This window comes from Erithacus rubecula, assembly GCF_903797595.1.
Source record: "Erithacus rubecula genome assembly, chromosome: 6".
NCBI classification, from domain to species: domain Eukaryota; kingdom Metazoa; phylum Chordata; class Aves; order Passeriformes; family Muscicapidae; genus Erithacus; species Erithacus rubecula.
Window position 1 is genome coordinate 58552247 of NC_136688.1, and position 24610 is coordinate 58576856.

The 24610-nt window shown below is 52.8% G+C and overlaps 1 protein-coding gene across 8 annotated transcripts in view; it reads right to left on the minus strand.

The window, feature by feature from the left end:
- Positions 1-23476, minus strand: part of FRMD6 (FERM domain containing 6) — a 41639-nt gene extending 18163 nt beyond the window's left edge. For 2 of the 8 annotated variants that reach the window (XM_079307856.1, XM_079307853.1), the window contains exon 1: positions 4639-4745. The gene's annotated coding sequence lies outside the window, so the exon portion shown is untranslated. Of the gene's footprint in view, positions 1-2871; positions 2990-4634; positions 4767-22996; positions 23070-23284 lie in introns of those variants that run through there. The other 6 variants (XM_079307854.1, XM_079307849.1, XM_079307855.1 and 3 more) reach the window with 6 other exon arrangements.
- Positions 23477-24610: the final 1134 nt, after the last annotated feature.

A 24610-nucleotide genomic window follows, 5' to 3' on the forward strand; every position in this document is an offset into this window, starting at 1 on the left:
AAAAGCAGCCGGGGCCGGCGCTGCTGACTTGGCGAGGGATTTGCTCATCCCGGATCCTGCAAACACATCCGAGGGCAGGCAGGGCCTGGGACTGCTTCAGATGGAGCTGCTGGCTCTTGGCAGAAATAGAAATTTGGATGTAAATCCAGGGTGGGGATGGAGCATGGCTGGAACTTGCTGGCTGAGGTGGGGTTTTCTTCCAGATTCCGTGCATGAGGAGCGAGGCTGGGTGGATGTGCAGCGTGGGTCCCTCTCCGTGGTTGAAATGGATTTGAAAGAAGTGGATGAGACTCCAGGCTCCTGGGTTTGGGACAGGTTTGTCCCTCTGTGGTTTCCACCAGAGATCCCAGTGCCCCTTGTTCAACCCAGCCAGATCCATTTCTCCATCAACCAAATCCATCCCTTCTTACCAAAATATCCACTTTTCAATAAAATTCAGCCCAAGCAGAAATCTCCACGCCTGGAGGAATTTAACAGCTGTGTGGCTGTGGCACTTGGGGACACGAGTTAGTGGCTTTGGCACTGGTTGATTACAATCCTAGAGGTTTTTTTTCCAACCTAAATGATTCCATGATTCCCTGATTCCAACCCACCACCAGGCTTTTGTTGCAGCCCTCCTGGAGCAGCCCAGGGGCGAGGGAAGGGATCCAGCCCAGGACCCACACGTAGGCAGGGGCCAGAGGCTGCCCAGAGCGCGGGGCGAGATGGGAAGATGAATTCACAGGGCAGGAATTTCTTGTTTTGAAGAGTCTGGAGTGGGTCTCACCCCACATCACAGGCACAGGTATGCACAGAGCTGTTATTACAAGTTTTAGGGCCGTCCCTTAATGCAGCTTCTCCGAACCCAAAAGCCAGATTAATTCCTGCTTGCGGTTGCCCCGTAATTAAAATCGTCTCCAATTCTTCATGAACTCAACAGTTTCCTCCTAATGAAGAGAGGCAGATGAAAGAGACCTTCACTGGGAAAAAGGACTCAGTTATAAATATTCCATTACTTCATCTGCCACAAAAGCTATTTGGATGCTGGAAACTCAGCCTGGGCAGCCGGGGGCCAGCCCCCAGCAGATGCCCCCGAGTGCTGGGGGGATCCAAAAAGTCTCTCCAAGGAAAGTTCTTTGTCTGTCTCCACCTCTTCAACATTCCTCCTCTTCCTCATCCTCCTCCCCCTTGCAGTGGGACAACAGGCATGGGCAGGAATGGCTGGGCCATGTGGATCATCCTAAAATGGGGTGATGTCCCCTCCTGCCAGGGATGAGCCCCATGGGACATCACATCCCATGGGGAAGCACAGGCTGAGCTCAGGAAGCTGCTGCCCTGCCTGTCTTGTCATGCACAGAGCAGAATCCAGCCTGGAAGTGTTGATTTTCCATCCAACTCACAGCAGAGCCTCCTCATCCCCTGACTTTGGAGCACTAAAATATAAATAAAGCATCCCAGCCTCTGCCAGGGATGGACACAGAGATGGATTTCTCCTGGCAAGGGCTCCAGGGAGGGGAGGGACATTGCCTGCTCTTCCTCTTCCCTCAGATTCCCCTTCCATCAGATTTCCTTCTGGGAAACTTTGGGAGCATTTGGGATGGAACAACATCAAGACTGGGCAGGGGAGGGGTGAGCACATCCCAGCTCCAGAGCCTGTGCCACATTCCCAAACATTTTAGGAACCATCCCTCAGCACTGAGAAGCCCAAAGCTGGCAGAGCTCTGATCCCACTCCCAGCATGACAGGAATCACTCCCAGGGTGATTCTCCACACGTGGGTGTGCAGCTTTGCTCCCCTCTCCCTGGGCAGGCTGCAGCTGCCATCAATCCCTTGGGATTTTGGCTGCAGGATCCCTGGACCACAGAGCAGCCCCAAGGGCCAGAGTCACCATCCCAAATCCCTGCAGCACAGAAAGCACAGCCCTGAGTCTCCAAACCACAGAGCTCCCCATTTAGAAATTAAAGTCGTACTTTAAATTTAATTAGCAATATAATATTATTTAATTAATAATGCCACTTAAATATTAATATTAATAACGTGCAATTATGAATATTTACGTTATTTTCTATAACAACACACCCCTCCATGATGCTCTGACCCTGAGCAAACCCTTCCTGCCCAGCAGCAGGCACTTTTGGGGAGCCCCATTCCCAATATCCCCCACACAGGCACACTCCTCTACATGGGATTGGTGCCCAAACCCATTCCCACCCTGGGGAATGTGCACACAGAGGGGAAAAAACCAGGATGCCAAGTGTTCTGCAGACACACAAGAACCCCAAACCAGCTCCATTTTATGCCAAAATATTCAAATCCATGCTTGGACTATCCAGAGCTCCTGCTGCCCTCTGTGGCGTCCTCGCCTCCAGCTCCAAATCCAACAAAACAAAGCCAAACCAAGTTCCTGGTTTTTTTAATCCTGGGGTGGGCAGAGGGAGATTTGTCTTCCCTCAGCAGTGCTGCTCTCCAGTTTTCCAGCTGGGAAAGCTCCTCAGCCACGCCACAGCCTCCATCAACTTCCCTGCCCCAGCCACGAGCAGGGAAAGATTTTTGGGAAAAATATCCTGAGCCCACTTTTCAGACAAGGGGGGAAAAAAAAAGCAGCATAAAACTCAATTAAGGAGCAGGCAGATATTTTAACCAGCGCCATGGTTTGTATACTCCATCTGGAGTCCAAAGGCTGCCGGGTGTTTTTTTTTAGCAGGAGGGAACTGACATCATCTTAATTTCAAATTCCCATTTATTTTTACATCTGGTCTGAATTAATCTTTCTCAGCGTCCTGACTTTCATGTAATGGAATAATTGCTTACAGACTCGGGGTTTAAAGAGTCTGAATAAACCCAGTTTAAAAAAAGAAACCCCTTTAAAAACTGATAGTAAAAATCCAGTACCTAGAACCAAACTCCAATAAGCCTTCGGGATTGGGAATTTGAAATGGAACATCTCAGGCAAGAGAATTAATCCAAGATTTCGGAGAGGGAGAGCGAGCCCTGTGGAAAAACACCAAGACAGACCAGCCTGGAATTAGGCAGAGCAGCAAAGCTCCATCAGTGCCACGAGGAAGCATCTCTGGAAAAGGAGAGTTTGGCTCAGAGGGAAAAACATCCTGATGGCCAGAAAGGGATGAGCAGGAAGAGGATGATTCAGGAATGGGAGAGGCAGTGAAGGTGGAGGGGGCCAGGGTCAGGATGTGCCTCACTCCCACGGGACAGTGTCAAAGGACACAGAACAGCAAGGATGGGGCTGGCAAAGATCAGCCCCAGTTTGCCCAGTGCCACGAGGGCACTGGGTCAGATAAAGGCTGGCTTAGTTGGGTTTAGCCTGACTGCTTCCAGAACGTGTCAGGGACAGGCATTCCCAGTGGGAAACGCAGAGAGTGACACCAGTGACACCAGCAGGGGCCAGCTGGCACCCTGAGAACCTCCACGGGGTGAGGGGCACCCCTGGGTGGGGAGAGCCCAGGGACAATGGGGTCCCACAGGTGGCTGTGACCCAGGAACAGGAGGATCCATGGATGAGAGGAACACAGGTGTGGGAACCACGAGATGATGGGAACGATGGCTGAGGGGTCACCAGGACCCACAGAGAGCTGTCACAGGGACAGAGCACCCAGGGGTGAGGGGACACTCTGGGATGTGTGACCCAGGGTGAGGGGACACACTGGGGAAGAGGACAGGGGTGAGGGGACACTCTGGGATGCGTGACCCAGGGTGAGGGGACACTGGGGATGTGTGACCCAGGGCAGAGGGGACACACTGGGGAAGAGGACAGGGGTGAGGGGACACTCTGGGATGTGTGACCCAGGGTGAGGGGACACTGGGGATGTGTGACCCAGGGCAGAGGGGACACACTGGGGAAGAGGACAGAGGGGTGGCCCAGGGACAAGGGGCCCTGTGGGTGAGACCCAGGGGCAAGAGTGGACCCAGGGACAAAGGAACCTCTGGGCACCTGTGAACCAGGAATGAGGGGACCTGGGATCAGTGTGATCCATGAGCAGGGGGTGTCATGGCTGAAGTGACCCGTGGGCCAGTGTGACCCAGGGACACAGGGACCCCACTGCAAACCAGGAATGAGAGGACCCATGGATGCTGGGTGAAAGGACCTGTGGGTGAGTGCGACCCGAGAGCAAAGGGTCCCGTGGGTGAAGGGACCTGTGGCTCAGTGTCACCCAGGGAAAAGGGTCCCAGGGGTGAGTGAGACCCGTGGGTGAGGGGACACGGTGGCCCACGCTGTGTGACCCAGGGGCAAGGAGATCTGCGGGCGAGTGAGCCCCAGGAGCGAGGGGTCCCGCAGATGTGGGGTCCCGTGGGCGAGCGGGAGCGGGTCCGGGTGGCCGTGGCCGTGTCGCGGCGGTGTCGCGGCGGTGTCGCGGCTGTCGGGGGCCGTGGGGGGGCTCCGGCAGAGCCGCAGCTCCCGCGGGCGGGCGGAGGAAATGACTCGCATTCCTGCAGCCGGGGCCGCTCGCACCGCTCCGGCTCCAACTCGCCCCCGAGCGCAACAAGCGGCCACGCCGGGCCCACTGGCGGGGGCGAGCCGGGCCGGGCCGGGCCGGGCTGAGCCGGGGCGAGCCGAGCGGAGCGGGACGGAGCGGAACCGGGCTGAGCCGAGCCGGGCTGAGCCGAGCGGAGCGCGGTGCGGGGCGCCGGGCACGCACCTACCTGCGGCTGCGGGAGCGCGCTGCGTGCCAGTCGAGCCGAGCCGAACCGAGCCGAACCGAGCCGTGCCGAACCCCGCCGTGCCGAGCCGAGCCGTGCCGAGCCCAGCCCAGCCCAGCCCATCCCGCCGCCCCCGCCCCTTCCCGCACCGCCCCGAGCGGCACCGGCACCGCCTCCCGCCCCGGCGCCGGGCCCGGGACAGCGGGGAGAAAACCTCGGGAACCGGGCGGGCCCGGGCGGGACAGCCGAGTGTTGGCCCCCGAGGAGCAGTGGGGAGCTGAGCAGCCCCGGCACAGTGCCCAGGAAAGGCTCGGGAAGAGCCGGAGCAGCGCATCCCTGGGGATGCACACGGGCACCGAGCCTCCGAACGCGCCCGGAGCGGAGCGGAGCTGAGCATCCTCTGCGGGCACCTGGGGATGCTCCCAGGGCTGGGAGAGCTGGGGGTGTTCGGCTTGGATTGAACCCCTCCAGCGGGGCTCCAGGAGAGTTGGAGAGGGAGTTTGGATAAGGGGGAATGGCTTCCCAGTGTTGGAGGAAAGGGTTAGATTAGGTATGAGGGAGAAATTCTTCCCTGGGAGGGTGGGGAGGCCCTGAATCCCTGGCAGTGTCCAAGGCCAGGCTGGACATTGGGGTTTGGAGCACCCTGGGATAGCAAAAGGTGTCCCTGCCATGGTAGGGGTTGGAAAGAGATGTTTTTTAAGTCACTTCTAATCCAACAACCCTGGGATTCTATGATCTCCCAGGGAAGGGACTCCCTTTTCCTCTGGGGTGGTCCCAACACCCTTGTGTAGGAGTCCCCTCACACCCATCCCTGTATCTCCATCCCTGGCTGCACCACTGGCACATTAAACCAGTTCTTAGGGTTCAGGTTGAGGCAGGAGCAGAACTAAACCCCATTCCCATTAAATCCCCCCACTGATACCCCAGCAGCTGGATGAGGGTGAGTGGGGCTCACTCATGTGAGCCTGGCCACCCTTAGGAGCTGATGCACACACAGATCCCTCTCCATAGGTGACCCAGGCCCGGAATAGCAACAGCAGCAGCACCATAAATTAGCAGCAAAGCATCTCTGAGCTGCTCCTCCTTCAGAAGTGCCATCTGGCGAGATTGTTTTTGGAGTAGTTATTTATTCCTCACTTTTAACCGTCTCAAGGCGTTTCTTGGGCTGACCTGTGAGGCTGCCTTGGCCCCCACAGTCTCTGTGAGGCTCCTGGAGAGAGGAGCTGCTTGTTCCCAGCCCTAAATTAAGAGCAGCTCTGCTGTGAACACCCTGACACTCCTTGCTGAAATCTGTTTGCAGCTCAACAGATCGTGCTGGGTAATTCCATTATGGGAGTGCACGGTACCAGTGCTGGGAATCCAACATGGAAAAAAACAGCCTGGGGCTGGAAATCCCTTGGTTTTGGGCTCAGTCTCATGCTCCTGTCCATGCCAGGTGGAATTGGGAGAAGGTTTCTACCCCACACCTTCTGCTGGAGGTGTGATGGTGTCGCTGCCGAGGGCACGGGGAGCATCCTGCCCAAGCAGGATGTCATTCCAGCCAGAAATGTCTTTTTTTCCCCAAAAACTCCCTGTGGAAACGCCCACCCTGCAACCAACCCAGGGGGATAACCAAGCAAAGCCTCCCTTTGCCTCATTTATCCGAACCCACAGAACATTTTAGGGCAGTGGGGAGGCACAGGCGGGACGTGACCCTGTTACCACAGCCCTGAGGAGGACGAGTGGGTCCTGCTGAGCACATCCCAGCCCCATTGCAAGGCCTGTGGAATCCAGGGATCCAGGAACCCAGCGGCTGCCTTGCTGCAGAGGCTAAATAAAGCAGCAGGAAGAGCTCTGGGATGCCAGCGAGGCGATGGATAAACACCGACGTGGATGGAGCGGCTGCGACGCCGCCCCGGAGCCCAGAGAAATATCTCAGCTCATTCCTTGGGAGATGCTCCCAATATCTCAGCTCATTCCTTGGGAGATGCTCCCAAAGCTGGAGGAGATGCTCTGGGAAAAGCCATCCCAGGCTGCAACATGAGGAGAGCTCAGAAAGATGGAGCTCAGCCAGTGTCCGCTCTGCCCCTCCTCTCTGGGAGAGGAAAAGCCCAAAATTCCAGTGACATTTCTCTCACAGTTCTGGAATTAATCCCTCTCAAAGTCCCAAGGAGCAGAAACACAGATGGAAAATGGAAAAAAAAATTGAATTCCTTTGAGGTTTGTTTTTCTTTTTTTTTTCTTTTTTTTTTTTTTTTTTCTTTTTTTTTTTTTACCTAGCTAATGGCATCCCTAGGCCTATTTCAAAATAATAATAATAATAGTAAAAAAAAAGGTGGTGTGGTTAAGACTGAAAATACCATTCCCATAAAATACACGGATTTTTCTGGCACTGGATGTATTTATATGCAAAGGACAGGAAATAGCAGTGGCTCACTGTGATCCTGCATTATCACCAGCTGAGTGTCTCCCATCCCAGAATTTCAATGCTGGCATTGTCACTGGCAGGGATGGACATGGAGACATGGGAGCTCTCTTATCTCACAGTTTCCCTTGGATTTTGTTAATGGCGTAAAAATTACTCAAAAAGCAACAAAATAACAACTAAACACATCCCTCTCTGCATCCCATTCCCTTCCCAAAGGCTGATGGATCAGCTGTGCCAACTCAGGCTTGCTGCATCCATTTCTAGGGATTTTTGGGATGTCCTGCTAGGAAAATATACCCTGGAGCAGCAGCACAGGGACCTCAGCACTGAGCACTTGTGGGGTGCATTTGGGGACAGGGGTGTCACTGCTGCTCGATGGCACCTGGCACAGACTCCATGATCCTGATGGGCCCCTTCTAACTCAGCATATTCCAGGGCTCCAGCTCTGGCTGCAGCTGGGATTTAGAAATTCCTCCCTGGACAAGAGAGGAAAACAAATCCCAGCTACTGTGAGCCGGGCTGTGCTGGGGCTGGGAAGGTTTCTCAGCCCATAAGGGGAAGAAATTAAATAAAGAAACCCCGGCGTGGAGCCACAACAGCCGGAGCGTTGCTATAAACTCCAGAGAGGAGCTGGAGCTCCCTCCCATTCCTGCATTTCACGGGGATTTCCAAGGGAGCTCTTCCTCCCTCCCTCTCCAGCCTGGGCTGGGTGAGTCCCTGTCCCCCCAGCACAGGAGTAACCAGGGTGGAGGGACCCTCTCCAGCGTTTCCTGGGCTGTTTAGGAGAATTCCGTCTGATTTTTGGCCATAAATGCCCAATTAACAAAGATCTGATCAAGCCTCTGTTTCAATTTGTAATTAAAAGCCTGAGCACACATTGGGACCCCTCTTCAGGGGTTTTGCCCATGGATGTACCCACTTGGGGACAGCTGAATTTTGGGAATTCAGGACGGTGCCCAGCGTGCAGGAGCCAGCCCTGGATGGTGCTGGGGAAGGGGGGTGACCTGGGGACACCCCAGCTCAGGAGCCAGGGGGAGAGCAGGATGGCTCCTTGAACATTCTGGAATTCTGGCAATGCCAAACCACCCCAGGAACTCAGGGGATGCTCCCAGAGGGGCTGTTCCCATCAGATTTTAGCTGGGAGAGGATGTCACCACATTAACCGGCCCCAAAAAATCTCCTTCTGTATTTACCATACCCAGGTTTTGCTTGGGGAATCAGCAAGGATGAAAACAAAAAGGAGCTGTGTGAGCTGGAACGCGAAAAAATCCAGCCTGAATCCCCAAGTGCTGGAACCATCAAGAAAATCCAGGCGTGCATCCTGCGGGGCAGCATCCCCCGGCTCGGCATTGCCGATCCCGTGCCTTCTGCGAATCTACCCCGCGGTATTCGCAGCTCCTCAGCCCAGCATCCTCCCCAGCAGCAGCAGGGATGCGATTGCAGCCCGGGAGATTCCTCGGGAAAGGCAGGATGGCCCCCCAAACCAAACCCCCCGGGGCTTTGTCACCGAATTATTAATCCGGGGTGAGGAGGGCAGCGATTTTCTGTGGGGTAAATCTGTTTTTGTCACAGTTCATTCCTAAATCCACTCAGCGTTTTCTTCTTTTAAAAGCCATTTCCCCCTCCCACCGCATCCTTTCTGTTTTGTGGGTTCCAAAGGGGTGTTTTTTCATGGCTCTGGGCCTGGGGGTTATTCCTAGAGTTCACTCTCAGCCTGCCAGAGCCGCTGAAATCCCGTGGAATTGTGGTATAAAGCAGGAAAGGGCGGCGGGGAGGAAAGATCAGAACAGCGAGCGGGGGAATATTTTTAGCCCGTCTGTTCTCAGGCTTCAACACCACTCCATGATCCCAATCCCATTTGACAGAGGGGCAGATGCCTCAGGGCTGCTGAAACAGGAGAGAAACCCCAGCAAGGGCCCCCTCAGGGGGGTCACCAACAGCTCTGACATTGCAAGACATCAGAGAATCCCCCCTTGGTGGGGTGGGGTGGGAGGAAAACTGGGGATTTCACTGCTAAAAAAAAGAAAAATGTGGAATTTGGGTGGTGAAAGAGCCAGGGCATCCATCAGGGACCAGGATGCTCCAAAGGAGGAGGGGGGGGGGGGGCACATTCCCCCCTGGCATCCTGGAGATGCAGCTCAGGGCTCACCTGTGTCCAGGTGTTTCCATGGGTTTGGGTGCAAACAGGAGCCGTGGTGAAATTTGGGAATGGGGTCATGAAGCCACAGGTTTTGCTTCAAACCTGATCCAGGGAAATGTGGATGCAGGATAAATCTGGGATGAGGGGCCAGTGCTGAGCAGGTCAGGGGAGAAGGGCTGGGTTTGCTCTGTGCCCATGTGCTCTTCATCCCATTCCTGATGGATCAGCTGTGCCAACTCAGGCTTGCTGCTGTCAGTGCCCAGCATCCATTTCTGGGGATTTTTGGGATGTCCTGCTAGGAAAATCAGGAATAAATTGGGCACGAGGGGTCATGGACCAGCACCACAGTCACACTGGGAGAGCTGGAGATCCTCCAGTGCACTGCCTGAAGCAAACTGAATACTCACACCCTGAGCCAGTTAAATTAGGATTTCCCCAGAATTTAAACCCCAACTCCATCACAGAAGGACACAAAGGCTCCCACCCTGTCCCACCCCATTCCCTCCATGGCACTGACCTGCCAGGATGTGCTTTCCTTGGTTTATAACAATCCTGGTGCTAGCCCAGCTTTCTGGGGTGCTTTGGGAAGTGCTGGTGCTGTTTCCATCCCCAGGGAAAACAGGGACAGCAGCTTTGCAAACAGGGAAAAGGCAGCCCAGGCAGCCACCCCCGGGGACACAGAGCCCAGGGAGCCCAGGCAGCTTGGCCGTGGCCCCAGGGTCCATCAGCCACCCATCAATGATTTACTGCTGCTGTGAAGAGCTGTTTGTGCTCCGGGGCTCCCCGGCGGCCCCAGCCAAGGTCAGAGCTGCATTTGGCAGGGGAAGGGATGGGTGACAAAGGGGACAGGGATGGGAGTGCAAGGCAGGGAACAGCAGAGCCCCCTTGGACCCCAGCAGCTCCACGGGCTCATCCTCAGCATCCCTGCTCCCACCAGGAGACAAAGCATGGAGATGTGGAACGATTTGGGTTGGATCTTAAACCCATCTCATTCCTCCACCTAACCCCACTCTGCCACCCCACACTGGTGCCAGCAGCCCCTGCCTGAGCTCTGAGTCACAGCAGGGCTGAAATCCCCTTTGGAGACAGCAGGAATCACTTCCCACCAGGGTCACTGACACCATGGCCAGCACAGCTAAAACCAGTCCCAGGATGTTTGGGCTGGATCAAAACAGGCACTCACACGAGGGGTTCCAAAGGCAGGATTTGTGCAATTCCTCTGCTTTTTGAAGCTGCCGTGGCCTCTCCCCCATGCCTGCCCAAAAGCAAATTGATTTTTATGAAATGGACTGAGGTGGCCTCCAGGAGGATCCATAGCTGGGCTAATATTTGTCTAATGGCTCCCACAAATAGCTCGTTAATCCTTTTGTGTTCATTAATGGCACACAGGAGCCAGACAGCTGCAGCCCAGCTCCCTGTGTCCCTCAGCCCCCAGGGACCCCAAATTCTTGAGTCTCCAAGCCCCCCAGATCCCTGAGCTCCCAGGGACCCCAAGGTCTCCAAGCTCCCTAGATCCTCCCAGAGTCCCCAAGTTTTGGGGTCCCCAAGCTCCCCAGATCCCCAAGTTTTTGGGTTCTCCAAGTCCCCCAGATCCCTGAGCTCCCAGGGTCTCCAAGTTTTTGGGGTCTCCAAGGTCCCCAGATCCCTGAGCTCCCAGGGACCCCAAGGTCTCCAAGCTCTCTAGATCCTCCCAGGCTCTCCAAGTTTTTGGGGTCCCCAAGCCCCCCAGATCCCTGAGCCCCCAGGGTCTCCATGCTCCCAGGGCACTTTGCTGTGGTCCCATATCCCTGCACCCCTCCACTGTGCTCACCCCCTTTTCTCTCCCCACTTCTCCCAGAGCTTTTCCTTCTCCCTCCTTCATTCCATCCCACCCCAAGGAGATCCCCCTCTGCTCCATCACCCCCCTAAGGCTAAAACCCCAATTTTTGGGGCTGCACAGTGAACCAGCACTGGACACCAGCTCTGAAACAACCACAAGCTTTGGCTGGGCTTTATCCCAGGGGATCTCACTGGAGATGGGTGCTCTGGCACCCATGGGACACTCTGGAGCTGGCACCATATCCCAAAAATCCTTGAAACCCCACAGCTTTAGTCATGGATTGGGAATGTCTCCCTGCTGTTGCAGCAAACACTTTATTTATGTGTTTATTTGCTTATTTAGCTGTAAATTAATATCAGAGCTCAGGAATGTTCTTGTAAACCTGTAAGTGAGCAAATGCATTGGAGGGCTTGCAAAAAGCTCAGTGTATTTTTCCAGACAGGATTTTGGGGTGCTCCTTGGGCAGAGAAGCCTGTGGATATGTGGATATACATTTTTATATATGTATATATAACATTTAGTCATTTATATAGAAAATTTGAGCAAGTTGGGTTAGTGGAGAGTTTCCCTGCCCATGGCAGGGCTTTGGAATGAGATGGTTTTTAAGATCCCTTCCAATCCAGACCATTCTGGAATTCCATGATTCCATGATTCCCTCCCTTCTCTGCAGCAGAAAGAGGGATTTTGTTTTGGTTTGAAGGGCAACTTGCAGTGGAAACCTTTCCCAGACACTTCCCCAGGAAACAGCAGCTGTGGCATCTCCAGCTGCTTCCCCCTGCCAGCTCCACAGGCTGCTCCAATCCATGGCTCAGAGGAAAATCATGTGTTTGGCTGGTGAAAATGTCATCCCCAGCTTTCACCCAGCAGGGTTATCCTGCTCCAAAAAAGATTTATCCCTTGGGAAGCTGGCAAAGCCCCTCCTGGAAGAATGTTGTCTGCCAGACCAACACCAAATGGAATTTGTGGGAAAGGTGGCTCTGATGTCCCCTCATGTCTGGGATGTGCAGGATACCTGAAAGGGCTGAGGGGACACCAGGGCCAGCTCAGGCTCAGGGATGTGTCCCAGCCCAGCCTGCCCAGGAGGAAGGGATGATTTCCATCCTGGAGGATGGGTAAATTCAGTGCCCAAGCCACCCACTGTGGGTGCTGGCACCCTGTGGATGGGGGAGTGCTGATCCCAACCTGGGTCCTGCACTTCCAGAGGGAATTTACTCCATGTTCAGACCCTTCCCTCCCTTCCCAGGCTCTGGGGAAGCTGGGATGCTCAGCAGGAGCCCAGGCACTGGCTCCATTAAACTGGCTCATCCTTCCCCAGGGCTGTCTGAGAGCAAAGCAGGAGGGAGGAATCTCAGCTTTGGGGATGGATCTGGGTCACCCCAAAAATCTCCCTTGCTGCCCTGGAAGCTCCCAAACCTCTGCCCCACCCCTGGAAGTGTCCATGGCCAGGTTGGATGGGGCTTGAAGCAACCTGGGACAGTGGAATGAGTCCCTGCCCTTGGCAGGGGGTTGGAACTGGATGGTCTTGAAGGTCCCTTCCAACCTAAATAATTCTGGGATTTTAGGATTCTACCCCATTTTGGTGCAGCAGCCCTCTCCTCCATCCCTGGCAGGACCTTTGTCCATGGGCAGGGCATTATCAAAGCAAGCCCCAGTCCCCAAAATCCCAATCCACTCTCCCATGAGCTCATATTTCACAAATCTCTGGGTTCCTACCCCAAACATCCCACAGCAGCTGGACCTGCCCCTCTCCACTTCCAAACCCAAGCAGTTTATGAGCTCTGTGAGCACAACAAACCAAAAGCAGCTGTGGCTACAGCCTCCTTTTATGTGATTCATTTTTTCTTTCCTCCTTCCTCTGAATTTTTATGATCCAGATATAAAGTCCTGGGAAATAGAGGTTTAAAGGAGAACCCTGACACCCATTACTGCAGGGGCATGAAATGCAGTGCCCTGACTCTCATCCATCCCAGGAGATGATTTCCAATGATTTTTTTTTTTTTTTTTTTTTTTTTTTTTTTTTTTTTTTTTTAAAGAAAATACTAAAAATAAAGCACTGGAAGATGGTGATGGGCAGTGAGAAAGAAATCCCAGGTGTTCCTGGTCCAGCCTTGTTTGCACAACTCTGCCCTGTGCCAACATTTCTTTGTCCAAGGACTTCCCTGATCCAAGGAAAGGGGTGAAGGATGCTGTGGGCATCCCAGGAAAACACTGGGAAATTTTCACTCCACTGAATATTAGAGCACCACTCCCCACTGCTCCAACAGCACTTGCTGCATTTCAAATTAATGTTGTTTTTGCAGAGGAACCAAATCCTGTTTTATCCCATCCTATAAACCCAGTCCTGGCTCACCCCAGATCCCATCCTGCTCCAAAGCCCAAGGACAGGTGCCTCCATCTCCAGCCACAGTTTTCTGCAGCACAGGGCACCTTTGCACCTTTCCTGGTGCAAACCCAGCTCTTGTTCTGAAGGGATTCCCTAATTTTGGTGCTTTGCAGAGGGGAGTCCCCAGACTCAGCCATCCCAGCTAAACAAGTCCCCACAGCCAGTTCCCTCGATTTATAGAATCCCAGAATGGTTTGGGTTGGAAGGGACCTTAAATTCTATCTAGTCCCAGCCACAGCTTCTCTGGGCACCCTGTGCCAGGGCCTCCCCACCCTCCCAGCCAGGAACTCCTTCCCAATATCCCATCTAAATCTACCCTCTGGCAGTTTGAATCCATTTACACCCCAAAATTCTCCCATTTACATCCCAAAATTCTCCCATTTACATCCCAAATCCTCCCATTTGGATATGGCAGCACATCCCACATCCCTGATTTCCACAGACCCTCAGCACACACTTGGAGCAATTTGTTTTATGCCACCAGTGCTTAGAAAGATGCTGCCTTGAGGAAAAGAAGGATTTGGGCTGTCAGGGCAGGAATTCAGGGCTCTGCCCAGCCCCTGGTGCTCTGGAGAGCCTGGAGGTCCCCAGGGCTTCTCCTGACATCATCTGCTTGGCTCATCACCCCCAAACTAAAAATCTCCCCCAAATAAAATGAAAAAGATGACAAAGTCCCCAATTTTGTGCTCTCTGTGAGGAAAGGAGGAGTTTCACTCCCTGGAGCAGCCAGGACTCCTGTGCCTGGCACAGGCTGTGCCAGGAAAGTGCCCCTGGAGGAAGGCTGGTGCCACCTCCTCATCCACCCCCACCCACATGATTTCCCCTCTTTACAGCAATATTCCCTGTGCTGAGGCTCTCCCAGGCTCTCAGGAACATGGAATGCTGCTGCAGACATGGGTCTGCACACCCAGTGCTCCTAGGAGGATGGACAAAGTAGAGAAAAAAACACTCAGAGTTTCTTTTCTGAGTATAAATCTCTGTTTTTCAGGTATAATCAGACCGGTTTCCAAGGCACAAAAAGTCTTTTCCATTCCTCCATCTCAGCAGACAGCCCTACCTGCAGAGCCAGCTTGGGTTTATCACATTCCCATGGCTCTGTTTATGACAGGGCTGCATCTCAGGCTGTTGCATGAAGAACACCAGGCCTGTCCTCCCTCCAGCTAGGCTTCACACCCAGCCTAAATCTAAGCCTAAACCACCTCTCATCCCTCAGCCACCCCAATTACCCTGTGCAGGGATTGCTCCCTTACCAGCTCCTGGAATTGTGCTGCTCCTTGGAGAGATCCTTTCCTCCCCAGCCATCCCAGGAGAGGACAGCACATCTGTGGGAGCAGCAGCATCCCATCCTGGAGCAGCAGAATCCCATCCTGGAGCTGCCCCATCCCAGCAGCGTGGGAAGCTTCCCAAAGCTTCCCACACGTGTCCAGCCCAGCCGGGTGGGGTGAGCCTGGAGAAGACATTTAATTACACAGGGCTGGGTGTTTTTCCAGTTGCAGAAGCCCAGCTGCATATTCCCCTCCCTGTGCCAGGTACCATTAGTGCTGTTTGACTACTAATTGGCAATTAATAACATCTTTGCATTATGCAAATGTGTTCTAAGCACCTGCATATCGATTATTTTCACACGTTTGGGAAGCGCAGCGGTGTTTGAGGGCTTGGATGATGGGGTATTTTTGGTTGGTTGTTTTTTTGCTGTGAGCTGGAAAAGTGGGTGTTTAGGGGTACAAAAGGATCATTCCCACAGCACCCAGCACGAGTGGCCAGCCCAGGGAATGGCTGGCTGGGGAATTTCCCTGGCTGACCCACGGGATGGGTGCGATGGCTGCAGGGCAAGGCTGGTGCTGATGAAAAACCACTGGGATGTGTCTGTCTGCCCATGGCCAGGCTAGTCCTGCTCCAGCTGCCACAGGGGAGGAGGGAATGACATTAAAAACAGCCCCAAATCCCAAGAGGAGCAGCAGCCGAGATGGAAGGCAGCATCACACCGAGACAGCTTTGCTTATGTTAATGGGGGAGAAAACTGCAAACAGCTCCAGGTGAGAAGATTGGGCTGGGATTTTCCATGGGCAGCCAGCCAGCCCCAGTCCTTTCATCTGTTCTTGGGAATGTCTGATTCCTGGGGGGATGGCTGCCCCTCACCCTGAGGCTCTCCAGCATCCTTGTATTGCCCCATTCCCCAGGTTGGGGTTTTTTGGGGGGAATTTGGCTGCCCCTGAGCACCTCATTCCTGCAAACATCTGGGGAGAAGCTGGATAAGCAGCACAAGGTCCACCCACGGTGTTCCAGAGGATTTGGGGTTATTTTTGGGAAGGGCAAGGAACACAGCATCATTTTATTTTCCTATTCCAGGGATTTTCATGCAGGGGGGAGATTGTGCAGAGAGATTTCCCCTCCTCAGCCCCATCCCAGCAGGATCAGCTCCCTTGGGACTGTAAAAAAAAAAAAAAAAACATGGTGGTGGCAACCCCTCCTCAGTCATTTACCTGCTTTAAATCCATCAGGATACAAAGCTGAGGTGATTTTTCACAGCACAAGCTACTTACACTCCAAGCTGTGTTCCCACACTCTCATTCCCTTTAATTTTGGGGATCAGATAGTTCCTGTCAGCCCTAACTCTGCTGGCTGCCCAGCAAAACTTGCTCTAGGTTTACAGAGGCATCTCTAGGAAAGATAAGCAAGATAAAGGAATTCCACACCCCAAAAGAAATGAAGAGGCTCCCCAAGTGCAGTGGGAACACCTGCCTGGAATTCTGCCTCCCTGACTCCAGCACTGGTTTTGCAATCAGATCTCCCAGAGCATGAATTCACATAAAGAACATGGAAAACCAGCAAAGGCCCCATTTTTCCCTCATCTGGGCAATTCCCAGAGATAGGTTTGCAGACCTGGAGAGCAGGAAAATATAAGTCACTTGTGCAATGGGCTGTGTGATGCTGTCAAGTGCTCAGGGAGATCTTTCAGGGAAGGGAAAGTGAGTTGGGAGCAGAGCAAAAGTAATTTTTTCCCTGTTTCTGCCCAAAAGCTTTGTCTGACACTGAGCAGACCCTGCTCAGAGAACACCTCAATAAACACTTTCCTTCTCAGGCTATATGAACTTCTCACAAAAAAAAACCCAATCTGTGTTCCTTTGATGAATCATTTGCATTCAAGGTAATTAAACTTTAATCAGCAAAGCCAAAGAAAATGAGATTTTTTTTTTTTTTTTCTCCAGCAGAGATGAGATAGAGCTGGACCTGATTCCTATCAGACCCAACTTGCCCCATTAACACTGCCCAGCTCCTCCAGGTCTGCCCATCTCCTGTGGGAAACAGGGTGAGGAAGAACAAAGGGTATGGGGATTATCCTTGAGTTTTCCAAGTGAAATGGCAGCGCTGAGTTCACGGGGATAAAAATTACCTGCTCCTTCCTGTCTGCTTTCTGGTGCCTCCCTTGCAAACCCTCAGCGCTGGAAAAACCCTCCGGACCCGAGGGCAGGGAAGCTGCTCCTTAACCTGAGCCGGCAGCCGCTGGGAATGCGGGAAGGAGGCTGCTCCCTTTCCCTTTCTGTCCCCTCCCATTCCCATCACATTCCCATCCCTATGCTTGTTCCTGTCCCCATCCTTATCCTTGTTCCCATCCCTGTCACCATTCCCATCCCCTTCTCCGTGCTCATCCCTGTCCTTAGGTTTGTCTCTGTCCCTATTCCCGTCCCTATCCTCATTCCCATTTCCATCCCTATTCCTCTTCCCATCTCTGTCCCAATTCCTATTCCTTTTTATTCCTTTTCTATCCCAATCCCTGTACCTATCCCCAATCCCTATTCCTTTTTATTCCTTTTCCCATCTCTATCCCAATCCCTGTACCTATCCCAAATTCCTATTCCTTTTTATTTGTTTTCCCATATCTATACCAATCCCTGTACCTATCCCAAATTCCTATTCCTTTTTATTTGTTTTCCCATATCTATACCAATCCCTATTCCTTTTTATTCCTTTCCCCATCTCTATCCCAATCCCTATACCTCTTCTTATCCCCAATCTCTATTCCAATCCCTGTACCTATTCCTATCCCCAATCCCTATTCCTTTTTATTCATTTTCCCATCTCTATCCCAATCCCTGTACCTGTTTCTATCCTCAATCTCTATTCCTTTTCTCATCTCTGTCCCAATCCCCATTCCTAATCCTATTCCTATCCCCAATCCCTATTCCTTTTCCCATCTCCATTTCCACCTTCATTCCTGTAACCATTCCCATCCCTTTCCCAGTGAAGGACAAACCCTTTCCTGCAGTTTTTTTTTTAGCCAGCCCTGGTTTTTATCAGGATTTCAGTTAAATTCCAAATTTCTAGCTAAATTACAGGTTTTCTTAGTGAGGACAAAGCTGATCCATGTGCAGGGCTCAGCCAGGGTGTGGGACATCCCTAAGGGTTAAAACTCTGGGAAGCAGAGATGGATGATCCTGATCTGGTGGGTGACATCCCTGCCCTTCCCACCCAAACCATCCTGGGATTCCATGAGTGTGTGGAGAGCATGGATATGGAGCAAAACCAGCCCTGGGGACAGTTTGCAAACCACCAAGAATTCCTCCAGTTCCCTGCAATCCTCAGCACACTTCCCCCTCTGCTAATAACTCATTGGGATGTCACAATAACAGCCTGCACCCTTCCTGTGTCACGGGGCACGCCAGCTGCTCTGCCAGGGGAAAAAATAACTTCACTCCTCACATTGCAGGGCTAAAATTGAGTCTTAGTAGGGAAAAAGCTGGGATGGATCCTGGATTTTCTGCTGGGAGCAGCGTGAGTCCCCCCTGCCACCCACTGCATGGAGAGGGGAGAAGAGCTGAGCCTCTTGCAGGATGGTTTTGGAAGTGGGTGAAGGGGATATTTATGGGATGGAGGTCCCCAAAGTTTGCTTTGCAGGGAAGACGGGGGAGAGGGCTTGCTGTGAAGGGAAGAGAGGAGGAGGAAATGCAAACTAATTAACTAATAAATATGCTGGGTTGGCTCGGGCCAGCAGGAGAGCAATCCAGAGGACTGACTCACTGTGACTCAGGCACAGAGGAGTGGGATGGAATCTGGCTCAGGAGCATCTCCTGCCCCAGCCAGGCTGCCAGGACACAGGGACTGATCCCAAACCTGCATCCCATGGGGACCCTCTTCATGTGGAGAAATCACTCTCTAGAGGGAAACAAAGCTAATTTCACCAGCTGAAACGGAGTCAGGATTTTAGGATGCAATTCTCTGTCTCTCCATTTCCACCTTAAAACCAGGCCAGTGCAGGACAGGTGGGAAATGCCCTTCCACACAGCCAAAGCAGCTGTGGCTGTGGGAGGAGGTGATGTTGTCACCAGTGCTGGGATCCCAAAGCATCAAAAATGTCCAGAGCCAGCAGGATGGCCAAAGGGATCATGGAGTCATGGACTGCCAGAATGGTTTGGGTTGGAAGGGACTTTAAAAAACATCTTGCCATGGCAGGGACACCTTCCACTGTCCCAGGCTGCTCCAAGCTCCATCTAACCTGGGCTTGGACACTGCCAGGGATCCAGGAGCAGCCACAGCAAATCTGGGAATTCTGTGCCAGGACATCACCACCCTCACAGTCAGGAATTCCTTCCCAATATCCCATAACCCTGATCTGAGTGAAGTCATTCCCCCTTGTCCTTTTGTCCTGTCCCTCCATCCCTTGTCCCCAGTCCCTCTCCAGCTCTCCTGGATCCCTTCAGGCCCTGGCAGGGGCTCTGAGCTCTCCCTGGATCCTTCTCCTCTCCAAATGAACATTCCCAGCTCTCCCAGCCTGGCTCTAGAGGTGCTCCAGCCCTCCAAACAACCCCATGCCTTTCTCCAGACTCATTCCAGCAGTTCCTTTTTGCAGCATCTTTCTGGTGCTGGCAATGCCCCTCTGCAGTGAGGAGAATCCTGCCCCTCTCCCTGCTGCCCACGCTGTGGGATCAGCACCCAGCTGGACTTTTTGTGCTCCCAGCCCCAAATCCTTGTCCTGAGTGCTGTTCTCTCTCTGCTCCGTGGTGCTGGGGTGGCTTTGAAGGGTGGAAGGAGCTGGTTTGTGTGGAGTCCATTGGGGAGGTGCTGCCTTCCCCAGCTCTGCTCACCCTGGATTCACCCTGTTCCTGCCCATGACAGGCTGGATTGATTCACCCCACACACTCCAGCCCTGGGAAAATCCCCCCTTGGCACCCCCTCCCTGCTCCCAGGGACAGGCACACCATGGATGGAGGGATGAGGGATTTGAGTGCATGGCCTGAGATGTGCTCAACAGCATCACATCTCTGCACCTACACTTCCTAAAGGCTCTGATAAAAATTTTTGGAGGAGTTGAGGCTCTTCCAGAGGGGACACAACCCTGATATTCCCCCTCCACCCCACAGCAGTGACAGTGCAGGGATGTGATGCTCTTGTCCACATCTCAGGCCATCCCTCCATCCATGGCTGTGCTCTGCTCACCCTAGATTTGCCCTGTTCCTGCCTAATGACTGGCTGGGATTGATTCACCCCACACACTCCAGCTCTGGGGCAAATTCCCCCTTGGCACCCCCTCCCTGCTCCCTGTGGTGCCACCCCAGGGAACAAGGCACAGCCATGGATAGAGGGGATTTGAGTGCACGGCCTGAGATGTGCTCAAGAGCATCACATCTCTGCACCCCCACTTCCAAAAGGCTCTGATAAAATGTTTTTGAGGAGATGAGGCTCCCCCAGTATTCTCCCTCCACCCCACAGCAGTGACAGTGTGCTCTTGGACAGACCGAAATTCAGTGAGACAAGTCCTACCCTCAGCACAGGCACGAAGGAAAAGGGAGAGAAAAAAAAGTTCTGCAATCAGCTTCGGTTTTTTTTCCCACCCCCAGAGGCTTTTGCATAGTCTGACTTTTTATTTTTTTTAATTTTATTTGTTCTCGCTGCCTTTTTTCTTTTTCAAAATATTTTCAACCGACGCGTTACTGAAGTCGTTTGCCTCCTGACAAAACCTGGGCTGCCTGCCAGCACATATTTCTGATAATTCATCCATTATTAAATGAAATCAAAGATACACATTTAAAAAAAAATAAAAAAAAAAAAAGCCATGGGAGTGTTTGCATCCAAGAGAGAAGCTGTTTACAGCTGGGTTGGGAGTTTTTCCCCAGGGAAAACCCACCCAAAATTCCTGCCCTGCTCCTCACACTGCAAACATCTCTGTGCAGTGCTAAAACCCAGGGATTCTACAGAGTTTTTCCTGCCTGGATAAAGGAGATTCCAGCCTGACTTGGGTGGGTGCTGCTGGATTTTCCCCTTCCTCAGGGAGAGCCATGGCCAGAGACAGCCTGACTGGATCAGCCAGTCCTCTCCAAACCAGAGTGAGAGGAAAATCTGATGGAGAGGGAGGGGCCCAGCAATTACAGACTTTTCTCTTTAATAACCCTCGCTGCTTCCCCGAGTCCATATTTACATCCTTGGCACCAGAGTAGTAATTAAAGTCTCTCCACTCAGGTCTAAACAACAGCAGACCCTCCTGTCATTAAAAGCAGAGGCAAAGCTGGACATAAACCTGGTTTTCATGGCTTTGGAGCCTCAAATCTCTCTCTATCAGCTGACTGGGCAGCAGGTTTTAAGGTCACACATCAGTGCTTTGCTGTGACATCAATAAGCTGCATCCATCCCTATGGGATACTGGGAGTGGAAAATTGTCTGGAAAACTTCCCCATGCCACTGGTGCCTTCTTGTGCCATTTTTTGGCCATTTCCACTGCCCATAAGGGAATAAATGGGCCTCAGGGTCTGCAGGAACCAGCTGAAGGACTGAGCCTGGTCCTGCAAGGAGCTGCTCAAACCCTCTTGCTTTAAAGAAGCTATCAAAAAAAAAACCTGTGAGAAAATTAATTATTCACTAAGACTGCTAATTAAGCTGATTTGCTCTGTGAGGGCATTGAAGGAAATGAGCTGGAGAAGCTCTTAATTGTTTAAAAAAAGCCATCTTACAAATGCTCCTCCCAAGCTGCTCTGCTTGCCAAGAGAGCCTGGTCCGGTGTTCCTCTGGATCCAGAGCAGTTTCTTGGAGTCATGGAATTGTTTGGGTTGGAAAGGATTTTAAAAACCATCTTGTTCCACCTCCTGCCATGGGTAGGGACACCTTCCACTATTCCAGGGTGCTCCAGCCTGGCCTTGGACATTGCAGGGATCCAGGGGCAGCCACAGCTCCTCTGGGCACCCTGTGCCAGTCCCTCCCCACCCTCACAGCCTTCCCAATATCCCATCTAACCCAGATGAAGCCATTCCCTGTGTCCTGTCCCTCCATCCCTTGTCCCCAGTCCCTCTTCAGCTCTCCTGGAGCCCCTTTAAGCTCTGCAAGAGGCTCTGAGCTCTCCCTGGATCCTTCTCCTCTCCAGGTGAACATTCCCTGCTCTCCCAGCCTGGCTCCAGCCCTTGGAGCACTTTCATGGCTCCTCTGGACTCTCTCCAGCAGTTTGTCAGTGTCTGTGCCAACATCAACCTTGTAGATGATTTCAAGTTAGGAAAGATCCACCACAAAGCATAAAGCACTCCTGAGCCCTTGTCCCTAAACTGTGTGACCCAATGCAATCCAGAGGGGATCCCTGCCAAAAACACTCAAGGAACTCCTGCCATACACATGTATAAAACCCCAAAGGCCACGGGCAGCTTGGAATTCAGCAATCCCAGCTCATTCCTCAGGTTATGGAAGCTTGGAAGCAGCAGGAACCAGGATCCTAATGCAGAGCCACTGCCCAGAGCACCCTTGGGTGGGTGGCTGTGGAAAAGGAGCTCTGGATGCTCTGTGCCAAGGGAACTGGATCCCTCCCAGCTTCTGGGTGCAGGGTGGGAGCAGAGGTGCCCCCAGGACCTCACCCAGCCTCCCACAGCAAGGAGTGGTCCCCTGCCCACACCCAGCCTTGCCCTCCCACTCCCACCACTGTTTTGCTTCAATCCCACTTCAGCAGGACCTTCCCTTCTCATCCTGTAGGGGCTGGTGGAGGAAAACTCCCCGTGTGACATGGCAGAGAACAAAAGGAGCTGTTTGGAACCGAATGGATTCATTTTTGACAAGAACAGGGCGATGCCACACCAGCCTCGCTTCCCCCACAGGGATCAGAACAGCACAGACAAGGTGGGTTTGCTGACAAGGAGCACATCCCATCCACTCCAACCCTTCCAGCTCTGGCACTGCCAGGATGGGACAAATCTGGGGCTGGGGGCAGGCAAAAGATGGAAATCACACCAGGAAAACCAAGGGAAAATCCAAGATCCAAGGAAACTGCATGGCACTGGGAGCTCGGGGTTTTCCCGAGACTATGCCATCCTCCACAAGAATTCCCAGCCATCTTCAGCATCCCTGGCACAGCTCTGGTGCCAAAATAAAGGATGATAAAGGTGATAAATGGTGATAAAGGAAAAACATGGCTACAAGGAGCATGGCTGCCAATGCTTGGCCAACCAAGGAGAAGGCAAATCTTTCCCACACTGTGATTTCCCTGAGATCCTCTGCTGAGCTCCCAGCAGGCAGGAAGGATTTCACAAGCCATGGCAAACACCTGGATAGGCACCTCTGAGTCAACACCACAGCCCCACATCTCCCATGTCCCCCCAGCACTCCCTTCCATCCCCATTAAATACCATTAAAACATTTTCCTACCTGGTGCTGGGAACATTTATGAGCCAGGCTCTTCCAGCAGCTCCATGGTGAGCTCGGGGCTGTCTCAGCACAGCTGGAAGATAAAGCCACCAAGAGAAAAGCTCAGTGTCCCTGCAGAGGTGGGGTTTTCAGGGCAGGCTCCTCCTGTGTGGCTGCTGGCAGCCCATCCCGTGGGGCTCTCCACGTCCTCCTGGGCTGCTGGGGCACCAGGATCCCTGGGAATTGTGCTCTGCTTGGAAGGACCTGCCCTTTTTGACTGCTGTCCAAGCCCAAAGCGCATGTTCTTACCTGCTGGGTGGAAGGCAGAAGGCTGGATCACCTTTCTGAGAAACACATGGATCTCAGCAGGGTGTGGATCTCCTGCTCCTCACCCCAAAGGTTGTTTGGGAGAAAAGGGGGCTGAGGAGTTGTGGGAAGCTGGAGAAAAGAGGTCGGAGGTGCAAACACCCCTGCAGCTGGTGCCAGCACAGCTCTGCTGGTTGGTTCACAGCAGAGCTGTGAGCAACAGGGATGGGGATGTCAAGCTGGGACTTGTCTCCTCAGCAAGGAAAGGGAACAGCAGAGATTACTAAGCAATGCAGGAATGTGGTTTGTTTAATATGAGCCATCAACACAGAAGAGTAAAATAATGACAGATGTGTAATCACATTTCCTGAGTCTAAAACCATGAGATGGAGAATTTAAACACCACTTTTCCCAAGATCAAGAAGAGGAGCCGTTTGGCTAAGAACTGATTTGGTTACTAATTTCCTCAGCATTAAATCAGCTGTTTCCCCAATCTCTTGACAAGCTTTGCTCCAAGGACAGGGCTGGTCCCTGGCTTGCTTTGATGTGAGGGTAAGCAGAGAGGGAAGATGCTTTGGAAACAGGGATTCACCAGCTGACCCAGCTGGCCTGGATCAGAGGCTCCTCAGCATTGCCTAATTGGTTTATTTTAATGAAAGATGGCCAGATAAATTTCACAGGGATCTTTATCAGGAGAGACAGAAATCCAGAGTTGAGTTAAGCCAACCAAGGGCAGGATGGGGGGAAAGGGAGCCCTTTTCCCAGCATGGAAAGCCAGAATTCCTGCAAGGTTGGATTGCAGAGGGCACAAGATTGGGGGATGAAATCCCTGCTCAGCCTTTTCCCAAAGGTCAGGGGTGCAGGACCTGGCAGGGAGCAGTTCCATGGTGGGGAATGGCTGGGAGGGAACGGTGTCATTTGATTGTCAGATGTTTCCATTTGTCTCTTTAGATCAAAAGTGGGAAAAACACAAGTAGGGAAGGTGCTGCTGGCCTCAGAGGGAATCCAGTCTGCCTCTCTTCTGGATTTGGGAAGCATGTTCACACTCCAGAAGAAAAGGCTGAGGGACCAGGAGGTGTTTACTTGAAGAGGAGGCTCCAAAGTGCCTAAAGGGGCTCCAGGAGAGCTGGAGAGGAACTTGGGACAAGGGATGGAGGGACAGGACACAGGGAATGGCTTCCCACTCACAGATGGGATACTGGGAGGAAATTCTTCCCTGTGAGGGTGGTTATGGAGCTGGGAAAGCCCAAAAAAAGATCCCCAAGGATGCAGGACCACTCTCACAGGTCATGGGAGACACAGAGGACATTTAAGGCTTAACAGGGAGGA